The following is a 12,566-nucleotide window of genomic DNA, read 5'->3' as shown; positions in this document are numbered from 1 at the left end:
AAGTTACTGAAAGTATGCTCCTTGTCACCAGTCAGTGTTCCTGCATAAGGTTCCATGGAGAAACTGCTTTGAAATTTACTTCTGGGAAAGACTGGTTCTTGTTGCTAAGTCGTGTCTGACTCTTTTGCAACCACATGGACTATAGCCCTCGAGGCTCCTTTGTCTGTGGGATTCTCCAGGCAGGAATATTGCAGTAGGTTGCCATTTCCTTTTCCAGAGGATCTTCCCAACCCAGGGATTGAACCCACATCTCCTGCATTGGCAGCCTGGTTCTTTACCACTGAGCCACTAGAAAAGCCCTAGGAATGTTTGGACTTTCCTGTAAACCAGAAGTTTTAACTTTTCTTCTAAAATTAATGACCATCAGTTATTTCTTACATTGATCATCTGGATGCTTACTTATAATAACTATCTCTTTTAATTTCTATTTCATATACATTTCCTGACCTGGACTTTTTTTTTTCTTGCATGTTTTATTTTAATTTGTGTTTTTTAGCTATGTTATTACATATACTCTTATTGAAACCACCTAAATGAGGTGCGGTTTAAATAGATACGACAGCAATTAAGTGGCCTTTATTCTCAAAGATCAACATGGTCAATACATGATAGAATTGTATTTCAAGACATCTTTCTGTCCATTATATAAGATATCTAAATGTTCTGTATTTTATCTATTTTTTTTTATAAGAAGACTTGGTAGAAAGACTTTTAAAAATTAGTTTAGACAATCTCAAAAAAAGTCATTACAGTGGATTCTAGGTTAAAACTCATTTTTAACGTTGGTTTATTTGAAACTGGATTTTGGAGAATAGGTAATAACTGGGATCTTAATTTGGACATGAAGCACAAAGAAGATATGAAAAATACAGCATTTAAGAAAACTTACAAACGCTATATTAAGGGCCACAGAAGAGGTGATCCAGTTTCCCAGGTGGCTGTGTGGTAAAGAATCCACCTGCCAATGCAGAAAACACAGGTTCAGTCCTTGGGTTGGGAAGATCCCCTGGAGGAAGAAATGGCAACACACTTCAGGATTCTTGCCTGGGAAATCCCATGGATGAAGGAGCCTGGTGAGCTACAGTCCATGAAATAGCTCAACTGGAATTCCATCACCTCCATTAACTTTGTTCGTAGTGATGCTTCCTAAGGCCCACTTGACTTCACATTCCAGGATGTGTTCACATTCCAGGATGATAAAACAAGGTTTATGCTCACACTATCTCAAAGCATGATAGCTATCAGACTCACTGTTAATGTTTGAAGAGACCAGCACATATCTTTCTCTATTATACTTTCAGTCAGCTCAGTTCAGTCGCTCAGTTGTGTCCGACTCTTTGCAACCCCATGAATCGCAGCATGCCAGGCCTCCTTGTCCATCACCAACTCCCGGAGTTTACTCAAGCTCTTGTCCATTGAGTCATTGATGGCATCCAATCATCTCATCCTCTATTGTCCCCTCCTCCTCTCATCCTCAATCGTTCCCAGCATCAGGGTCTTTTTAAATGAGTCAGTTCTTTACATCAGGAGTTTCAGCTTCCAAATCAGTCCTTCTAATGAATATTCAGGACTGATTTCCTTTAGGGTTGACTTGTTGGATCTCCTTGCAGTCCAAGGGACTCTCCAGAGTCTTCTCCAACACCACAGCTCAAAAGCGTCGATTCTTTGGTGCTCAGCTCTCTTTATAGAAAACTTTATACTTTAAAGTTATATTTTACAAACTATTTCTCAATGATTGTTTTCTCTCTAAGCCCACTTAGGTTACCTTTGTACTTAGAAACATGCAGAGAAAGGTTCACAAACTTCACCAGATGCCAGAGGGGCAAATCACATGGGTATTCAAAACTGTTGCAGGCTTAGACTGAGAGCAGCGAGCTCCACGGACCTCTCTCTCGGAGAGGACAGTTAGTATGAGGGCCAGACTCGGAGTGGCCCACCCTGTAGGCGAGACATTTCAACCTCTTTTGTCGCTTCCCTGTGGAAGAAAGTCATCTTGGGAAAGTAAGGAGCTTGAAGGAGTTGACTGCTGATCAGATCTGGAGTTGAACACCCATGTGCCTTGCCCCTTTGTTTTTGCATTCTCTCCACTACGCCTGCCTTGTATCCATTCGGATCTCTCTCGCTCTGCCATTTATGTCCTGTATGGCCTTCAACCTTGGCACATGGGTCCTGCTGTCCTGTTTCATGCTCTGATCACCATGAACCCCCGCACTTCACTTCCTCTGCCTCTCCTCCCGCCCTTCCCAACCGCCTAAGCCCTTCCCCTTCACTTCCTGGATTTCACAGTCCATCATCTGCAAAACTCTTCATGCTCCCACTTTCTTCTTGGTATGCTTGCTTTGCTTTTAGTTTAGTTTTTTTTTTTTTTAATCCAAATTTCAATCAAGGATCATGGATTACAGATGTCTTGAATTTCTGCCACTGAGTGAGTAGTTCTTCAAGAAATGGCCTTAGTTGGTTGAGCCTCCATCTCACATTTCTGAAAGTGGGGGTTATTGATAATGACTGCTGTACAGGGTTGTTAACAAACAGAAGACACACCAAAGTGCTTTAGAAACTGTGATGTAAGTGCAGACACTTACTATTCTAATTTTTTTGGAGAGATTTGCAGTCGAGTTTTACATTTTATTATTACTTGCATCTCTGGTGTTCAGCAGAGTGCTGGACTGACTTTAGTGTGGTGACTCGATGTCTGGATCAGTGAATATGGCAGCAAGACAAGTCCCCATAACAGACTCCAGGAAAGGAACCCACTGCTGTCAGATGTGTGGACAGTGTTGTGTCGCATTGACCTCGTCCAAAGCCAAGATTCCATCTGCGTATTTTCATTTCATTTCTAATCTGGAGGTCAACACTCCTTTTTCTCAGTTTTTCACTTTTGTGATGGAGTCAGAATTAGTAAAGCATGCTTTTTCTGTCACTTTGGAAAAGAACCAAACTTAAATCAGATCTTTAATTAATGATTTAAGTAAATAGTATTTATTATTAATTCTGCCCTCTCCCCATTTTCATTCTTCTCTTAAAAAAAAATCCATCATTACATAAAATGTCTAGGTATTTTATAATATCTGCCTCATATATTTATGATTATCAGTTCAGACTGACATGTCATTCCAGTTAAACCAGTTTGCAGATGCACTTCATCTTTTAATAGATAGATTGCCTCTGCCTGATGTTAGAATCCTTACAGTCTAATATTTTGTTAAGGGAGTGGGGGAGAGGCAAGGAAACTGATATTCATGAAACACCTTTAGTACACCGTCTCCTTTACACACATTGTCACCTTTTACTCATTGCAAGACTTGATGCAGCCTGTGTGTTGCCTGTTTTGCACATTAAGAAAGTGTGACTTGGAGATTGTACACCGGCTGGAGGTCACATGGCTAAGAAGGTGGGCTAGCGTCCACGCTGCTCCCGCTCTACCTGACTTGCTTCTGGAGAGTGGCCAGAGGCGTGTGTGCGTTCGTGCGTGCTCAGTAGTGTTGAGCTCTGCCATCCCATGGACTGCAGCCTGCCAAGCTCTTCTGTCCATGGAATTTTCCAGGCAAGAATACTGGAGAGGGTCGTTAAGAGGCATAGGTCTCCCAGATTCTGTGTAAGACTGAGCAGATAGCAGTATATCTACTTCCCCAGCAAGCCACCATATTAATTACATTTACACATTCTGTTGGAAGCTTTTGATCAGATAACACCTTGACTGTAATCCGATTACCTTCAGATTACAGATTGGGTTTTATCCTCACTCTTGGTTCATTTCATTGTATGGAATTATGACCCCAAGAAAATTAGTGATATCAGGAGAGAAGATTGTTAAGCTAAAATTAGAAGACATGAGAAACCTCTTAAATATTGTCAGCATTTATAATTTAAAATTGCCATGTTTATTCAATATTGGAAAAATGCAAAAGGTGATTTTGGCTAAGCACTGTAACTTTTGACCCCATCTATACTGAATAAACTATGTGGTATGGTATAACTTTAATCTCAGGTAATTAAATAGTATTAACTTTGTAAAACCAAAAAGGGTGTTTAAATCTGCATTAATCATCCTTTCAGAGAAACATAAGTGTGTTACCTACTAATTAATGGGATGAATCAAATTTCCCTGTTTTTTTAGATTTGCATGAGCTTAAAATACTCTTTTATCTACACTAGGTAGAATGTCAAAATGAGCTTTTGGATTATTTTAAATCTTGGGAGGATCACAAGGCTTTCCTGAAAACGTGCCCTATGTTGACAGTGCATTAAACCTTAAGAAAAGTTTAATTAACAAATGTCAGAATGTGTTTCAAAAAAGTGATATATTAACAATTCATTCCTATCTCTTGAGTCTAACATCTTACCCTTAAAGAAAAAAAAGACTTATTTTCCATCTTAATATGACAACTAAAATTTGATGCTTTAAAATTAAAGTATATATAACATAATACAAAAGATATTTTAAGTAACTTACTGCTTCAGTTCACTTCTCTTTCCTTTTTTTTTTTTTTTTTTTTTAATGTTTATTTGTTTATTTGGTCATGGTAGGTCTTAGCTGCGTCATGAGGATCTGCCATTGCAAGGGCTCAGTAATTGCAGTGGGTTCACTTGCCCCAGGGCATATGAAATCTTAGTTCCCTGATCAGGGCTGGAACCTGCACCCTCTGCATTGCAAGATGAATTTTTAACCACTGGACAAACAGGGCGAGTCCCTTCAGTTCACTTTTCAATGTATATTCTCATTAATCTATAAATTACTGGTTTATCTTGATTGTATCATTAGATACTAATATTTACACAGGCCCACTGCAGTTATAAACCCAGTTTAAGATAGTGTTCAAAATTTCTGAACCTCATTTTTTCTTCTGGAAAATAGGAGTAATTGTATTTCCTTGTCTACCTCATATACATTTTGGGATGTATGAGAACCCACCTTCGTAACTTAGCAAGTAATTCTAAGGGGTCATACTAAAAGCTTATTTTTATTTATATCTATCTTTTTTTTCCCCAAATAATGTACATGGGCCAAAAAAATGAAAAAGAAGCAAAAAGGACAAATTTGTCATATCCTACTCTTCTGTCTTGTATCAAATATGTTTAGAATTGTTTGCTTTGCTCCAGTGTTTTTTTTTCTCTGCTCATATAGAAATGAACCCACATATGTGAGTTTCAACAGCTTATCAGCATTTCACATATAGAATGTACTTAATTAAATTCCTATTGTATATTCAACATTTTATTATTTCACTGTTATAAGTAATATGATGATAATTCATATAAACCTGCCTTTAAACACATCTCTGATTACTTCCTTAAAGTAGAATCTTAACAGTGAAATTGCTGAGTAAAAGGGCATGCATTTTTCTTTTTTGAGAATTTTGCTGCGTATTTCCAAGTTGCCCTCAAGAATTGTTTTTTTCTATGTACGCTATCACCAGCGATGGATGAGATTGCTAGCTGGCCCCACATTCTTGTCAACACCTGGTATTTACATTATTTTCGATCTTTATTGTTGTTATTATATATTTATCAGTATCCTTGGCATCATTCTCCTGTGGTTTTTTTTTTGTTTTTCTTTTTTTTTTTTTGTCCTTTCTCACCTACTTGGTGAGAAAATGCAGGTTGCGAAACAGGAAACTGTCACTCTTTGAATGAGAATTCTTTTCTCTAGAGGCTCAAAAAGCTATTTCATAAAGAAGTGTTGTTCAGGTCTCTAATTTGAAGCATCCCAATCACCACTGGCCTCTTGTAGGCCTCGGGCCTACAAGGATGTCTGCGCAGCCTAAGGATAACGCTAATGTATGCGGTGTTTTCTTTTTATTCCCTTTGGCGACCTGTGCCTTTGGGATGTCTTTGAGATGTTTGATGCTTTTTGTAGCTAGAGTTATTGATCAGGGCACAAAAGGGAGTGCTGACGACGGCCAGGAGAAACGCTTTCACCCGAGTTTGCAGCCAATATCCAAGAGGTCTGCTCAGCTTCAAAGAGTCTCACGGGTCTTGGTGCTTGTGACTGACCTGATCCCAAAGGAAAAAAATCAAGACAACCTGGTACTTAATAACTTGGAAAAGAGTATCATGAGACATGTTTACAGTTGTAAAAAAGTGGTTTGATTTTGCACTCTGCTCTTTCATTAAGTTTTAAACTCAGATGTTTATAAGCATGTTGAAAACGTGTGAAAATGGTCCTCTAAGACCAGTGTAGCAACCAGTTCACAACTTTCCCCCAGTTTTCCCTCTGGGGAAATGGTAGGCTTGAAAAAGTTGGGGTCTTGGAGTTAGGTAGGGCCCTGTGACTGCTTCAGGTGCATCAGCTGTGAGAAGAGGTGACCCGGGTCACTTCCAGGCTGGAGCATCTAATTGTCCGAGAGGGACCCTCCAGCTTCCTTCCCCTCTGCCACAGGGATAAGAAAAATTTGAAGTCCCTGAGTGGGGACAGCATGGAGCAGGTCCTGCAGAGTCTCCATGATGTGAAGCAGACATGGGAAAGCGCCTCATGTTGCTCTGAGACCCTGAGGGTTTTGAGTTACGTTGTTAGTAATGGTTTGTTACTGCAGTATAACCTCACCCGTGGTACAGACATGTACCCATGATACAGGCATGTTGAATTTCTTCCCTAATGAATGTTTAATGATGATTACAAACCTTCAAAATAAAAATCATTGATTACAATAACTGAATTTCTCATGAAAGAAACATACAAAGTATCTTTAAAAGCTGAAATTATTTAAGCCATTCCCAGTCCTAATTGCTATTGAAGCTTGTATGACAATTTCTCTTTCTACTCCAAATAAAATTTCGTGCACCAAATTAAAAACTGAAAAGGAGTGATGACGTATGGTGCACCTACCACATGCCATATATATTGCTAGATAATTTGTATCTTTTATTTTACTTAAGACATCATAGTAACCATGGGAAGCAAATGATATTTCTCTTCAAGGGGAAAAGAAAAAAAATCATCCTCCAATGCACAAAGATGGAAATGGAAAGATTCAACCTTGAGCCCAGGTTGGTCTTAATTTATTGCCCTTGTTTTTTCTTCTTCACAAGTGGTTTACTACTTTGTTTATTAATACAAATACATAAGTTAGTTTATTACTCACATACTTGAAAAATATACAAACATTTTGTTCTGTAGACAAAACAGAAACATGGTTCAATTCAGATCCAGTCTTTGTAGGTACTGGAATTGCCAACTCCATGAACTCTGTTGAGTTACTTGAGTTAAAGTTACTTGGGACAAAAAAATAAAATGTTTCCATGGTCCTTCTTGTTAAATAAATATCTGTATTTTCCCTGACTCCAGGTGTTATCATCACGAATGTACAGTCAGCCCTTTGACCAATTCATGTAAGCCTTTTGTTAACTGTTTCAGCAGCTGACTTTATTTTTGCAGTAGTTGAAACAATTTTATATTTGCAAGCCAGATACCATTCAGACTGTGATACCGATGGCCTGTTACAGCATCCTTCCTGCTCTGGACAGTGGTTTAACTTTTCCAATGCACCTGTCAAAAAAGAAGCAGCGGCAGATGAAGAAGGAAAAAAAAAAGAACCGTTGGTCATAGCTGAGATTGTCAAACTCTTGGTTGTAGTGCCTGTACTGTTTTAAGTTCTCTTTGCCTAGCATCTTTGTATCCACCTATCTCCATCCAGAAGGGCCCTGCTCTCTGGATATACAAGGCAGTGCCTATCAAAGCTTTATGGACACAGCACATCAGAATTCCAACTCTTCATTCTAAGCAGCCCATCTCTTCAGTGTCCTTCAAATATATCTTGGCTAATCCTATGTCAATCTGTTTAGGATCAGTAATATTAATGAACACATTTCTCTGTGCAGCGTTTTGCAAATCACATTTATCAACTTCATTACGTAGGAGACCATGTTTGGGTCTTAGTGAGGAATCCTGAAGGAGAGGAAAGGTAGGGACTGCCTTCCTCCTTGTGGTTCTGTCCATCTGCAGGAGGCTGTGCAAATCAAAACTCCAGCTTCTCCCTGTAGACTGTCTTCTTTCTCCCTCTTCCTGGCAACACGTGGTACCTACATCATCTATGGTTGCCCCCAATAAGATCTTAGGCATTTGCAGGAATGTGAGCTAGGAGAGAGAGCAAGGCTTTGGAACCAGACAGAAGGTAGTTTGAAGCCCAGCCCTGCCACTCAATTGTGTGACTTTGGGCAAACTGCCTCACCCTTGGGCACAGTGATTTGTTGATCTGTGAATGGAGATAATAGAAGCCACCTTGTATGCCATAACACAGATGAAACACGATAATGCACATCAAGGACTTTGCTCAAAGCCTAGCTAAAGGATGGTTGGGCTCTGTCTCCTTCAGTCCTTCGAAGTGGGAGAGACCTCAACCCACCCACCTGCCTTTTTCACCTCTCCTTCGCCACAGCATTCACGGAATGCTGAACACACGGGGAGACGCAATCAATATTCTCTGAATTGAATCATATAGAGGCCGGTCCTCAGACACTGCCCTGGAGAAAAACTTCACCACAGGGCGGGCAGCTGCCATGGCTTGCCTGTCAGTCAGAAGTGTCCTTTGAAGTGCAGAGACATCTTTCATAGCGAGGAGTTAGACCTGAGCGGCACAGGGATATGTCGGGATTATGCCAGATTTCAATAGCACTGGGAAAGTCCTGGTGGTGACCAGAAAATTGAATCCTTGGTGTCTGTCACTCCATGTGCAAAAAAGACCATGAGTCATTTTACCTGGAAAAGCAAAAACCCATCTTGTGGACCGCACTGATTGTTTAGGAAAGGGCTTGTGGAAAAGGAGAGTATTCGCTTATAATTAAGAAGCAAAATATGTTTTCTGCTGCTGCCCTGAGGTTTTTTTTTTTCCCTTTTGTTTTTGTGTTTTCCAGTTCCCTATTGGTTTTGATTAATTTTGCCCTAGATTCATGAGCTTTGTGAACCTGGAAAATTTTCTTTTTTTTTAATTTAAATAAATAAAAAGAGCCTGTAAGTTTCCCGCAGATCACCAGATTTCAATATCAAATTACTGTTTTCTGGCAGGATCATCCACAAAACTCTGATTTCGTTTCTTTCTCTGTTCCCATCCTGATAATTGTGGCTGAATTCCCTTGTCTTTAATATGCCATATATTCTCCACCTGGCAAAGGATTCAGACAGATACAGATAATAAATACCCCGTAGACATACAGACAGAGAAACTGCTGTAATTGCTTTCATAATGACTCTGAGACATCAAAGGAAGGCAAATAATGGTATTTAACACTGTTTCCATTCTTTAGCTGAAATGTAATTTTATAGAGTTATTGTCAGGCAGTACGGCGAACGTACAAGTACAACTGTCATATTCAGCTCATATTAATTAGCTGCCCATGAGAGGGCCAGGCGAGTAATGGCAAAGTTCTCCTCATTTCAGATGGTCTGATATTCAGACAGAACCACAAGTACAATAGCCTGATTAACATAGTTGCTTAGATCAGGTTTTCCCTGGGAGTGTGTCAATTGGCATTTTGAAGAATCAATTAATTAGCACTCCAAATAATCCATTCTTGGGTTAATGAAAGTGTTTTGTACAGCTGCAAAAAATTACATGAAGAAAAACTAAACCTTTCCAAAGTGGCAGTGAAAAAGATTTATCTCGGAAAACCGCATTGTCCATCTCAAAATGCCATCAACAATGTGTGTTTCCTTTCAAAGCCAGGGGATTGACATGTATGGTTTTAAAGTACAGTGGGTATATTTTGGCTAAGAAGAAGGCAAGTGGTGGAAGCCACAGTGGCACAAGAAATGAGAACTTTTATTTTCACTATTTTGTCTTGTAATTGTGTTACTTAATTAGGGTAAGTCATGGCCAACGTTTTGCATACCATTATCCACTATTTTAAGCAATTACTCTTTGATGGCAATATGCTTATTAACATTTTTAAAATGCCAGTATCACAGAGATACGCCTGCTTTTGAAAATTCAAGATAGGATTCTCAAATGAAAATTATAAAGAAGCAAATTTTTATGTAATAAAACACTCGTTACAACAAAGTTTAAATTAACAGTAAATCAAACTGTGAAACTCTAGATACCTTTGCCATCATCAAAATGTTACTTTCAGCACATCTTATCAGTTCACCCCTGTACTTAAAGTAAATGCTAATGCCGTCTGTTTTTCTAACTCTTCTGGGTCCAAATTTTAAAGAACTTAATTTTGTGGCAGGCTTTTTTATTTCTGAAATAACCTCAATCAACCTTATAAAAATACAAAATAGTTTATTTGGCAACTTAAGTGTCTCTGACTTCCAAAACTTGGTGTAAATTATAGACGGTACTTATAAAACAATTCTTCCTTTAGGAAATTCCACTTTTATCAGCATCCCTGATGTAAATAGTTTTTTATTTTATTTTTTTTCTTAATTTTATTTTATTTTTAAACTTTACAATATTGTATTGGTTTTGCCAAATAGTTTTTAAATCATGTTCGAGACCCTTGAAATGAAAAATGTAAAATATTCATCAAGTAAAATGAGTGGTAGTATCCGCTAAAAATTATTTGGAATTAAAATGTAAATTTTGACATTTGTATCAGTGGGTTTATTTTATGTTTTTTGGTAGTTTGAGAAAGGCGATGTCTTACCATTAAGTAATTAGTAACTTTCTAATTCAGTCTCATTCATAGGGTATGACTACTGACTTGGGTAAAAATCGGCATATTTAAAATAGGCTATAACAAGTTTTTGCTGCTATCAGATGCAGATTACCATCATTTATCTTGTCTTAGTATTTAGTACAGTGTTGGGAGTTTGATGATGTAGAAGTACATTTCCCTGCTTTTTAGGTGGATGAGAGTCGTAGAGCTCATTATCAATAGTAACTCTTGAAGGTTGATCTATCTAGCATACCCCCAAATCAAGAATACACAGGTAGAGAAAAAGTAACACACACACACACACACGTGTGCACACAGAATTCTGTAGAAGCAAACTGCTCTTAGGATGAATGATGCTCTCAGTCAGAACTGTTTGTGTTCAAGGTTTAAGGAGGACCAGTGAGGTGACTGCTAGGCGTCTTCCTTCCCTGAGCTGTTGAGGCACGAACCCCACACCTTCCTCCTCTTCCTTCAGGGTGACCAAATGGTGGGCAGGGGCTTGTTCCTAAAACGTTTGAACAGATGCCAGTGTGTTTCTGCATCACCGGTTTATTGCTTACCCTTTTATTTTTTAATGCTTTCGGAAATGTAAAATGGCAAAGTTTCACTGTCACTGCTCACAGTGGACTTCAGCCAGCAATGAGATCTATTGCTTATTTTGCTAATCAGCTCCTTCCATATCTGCATGCTCATTTTCTGATAGCTGATGAGGCGACAAGGTCATTGGACGTACAAGTACTTATTTAAAAACAGACATGAGAGTGAGATAGAGGTTAGTTGGGTCTATCAGAGCTGTCAATCAATTAATGAAAATTATTGAGCAAGGACACTGTGGGGGAAGCGAACAGAAGGAAGGAAAATGACCATGGAGACACAACATAGGGAAAACGACAGAGCTGCCTCAGTGTGCTCACGTGAGCGCTACAAGCAGACATGCTCACATCCCAAGTGAGAGACAGCTCTGAGAGATGCAGCCACTGGAGTCCAGGGCTGACGGCACAGGGCTTTTGCCCAAAGGTATACCCTGAACAATGCCTTTGCTCACATGTGGAGGGGGCATCTGAGGGCCTGATGAATATTTTATTAATGAGCCCAAGGCCTGTGGCCAAGATTTCGAGTCATTTAAAGATACTGTTATTGAGACCAAAATTTGTGGTAAACAGAGGCTCGAGGAGTCCAAAAGGTCCCTTCTTGCAGGAAAGGAAATACCAGATTCCTACCTGTGTGACAGACGTGGAGCGCAAAACTGAGCAACACCAGAAGGGGCTTTTAAAAGGCTCTGCACACACAATCACCACTGCACACCGATTGCTGGCACCAGGCAGGCACCCACCGTTTATCAGCACGAGAAAGAAAGAATGCATAAGTTGATCCTTAGGGGAGGGGGAGAGTGGAGGAATAGAAAAATGTACAAATGAAAGGAATGAGAGAGACTGAGGGATGAAGGGAGAAAAATTGCCAGTAAGCTTGTGTGAAGGAAAGATAGTGAGGGAGAAAAAGAGAAAGGGCTGCAAAGTCAAAAACAGGGAGATACTGACACCAAATCTCTGCAAAGCGTTCAAAATTCTCCAGCTGCCACGCTTTTAATTTGCTACCATTCTAATTAAAATGCAAATTAAATTTATAATTAGCATCAGCTCTTTCTAAAGAAGCCTTCTTGTGCGCTGCACAAACATATGGGATGATGCCGTAGTGAAAAGTTTGTAAAAACAGAAGTAATCGTACAAAGTCAGTATGGGTGGGGGAGTGGAGCTGTTCTTTTCCCTGGGAAATAAGTTTGGTGCAGAGGCTTAAGGGGAAGACAAGGGAGCGGCGTTTCTTAGAGGAGGATGGAGGTGGGTGAATGTCCCACGGCAACAAAAGGATTGCTGAATGCGGAAGATGGCCCGGCCAGGGTGTGACTTTGTGTTGAGTCAGGTGTCAAGGGTTACCCTGCATGTCAGGGGATTGTATAGAAGATGCCAAAAGGC

The sequence above is a fragment of the Bos javanicus genome, chromosome 21 (assembly GCF_032452875.1).
Source record: "Bos javanicus breed banteng chromosome 21, ARS-OSU_banteng_1.0, whole genome shotgun sequence".
Classification (NCBI taxonomy): domain Eukaryota; kingdom Metazoa; phylum Chordata; class Mammalia; order Artiodactyla; family Bovidae; genus Bos; species Bos javanicus.
This window is presented reverse-complemented; position numbering follows the sequence as displayed.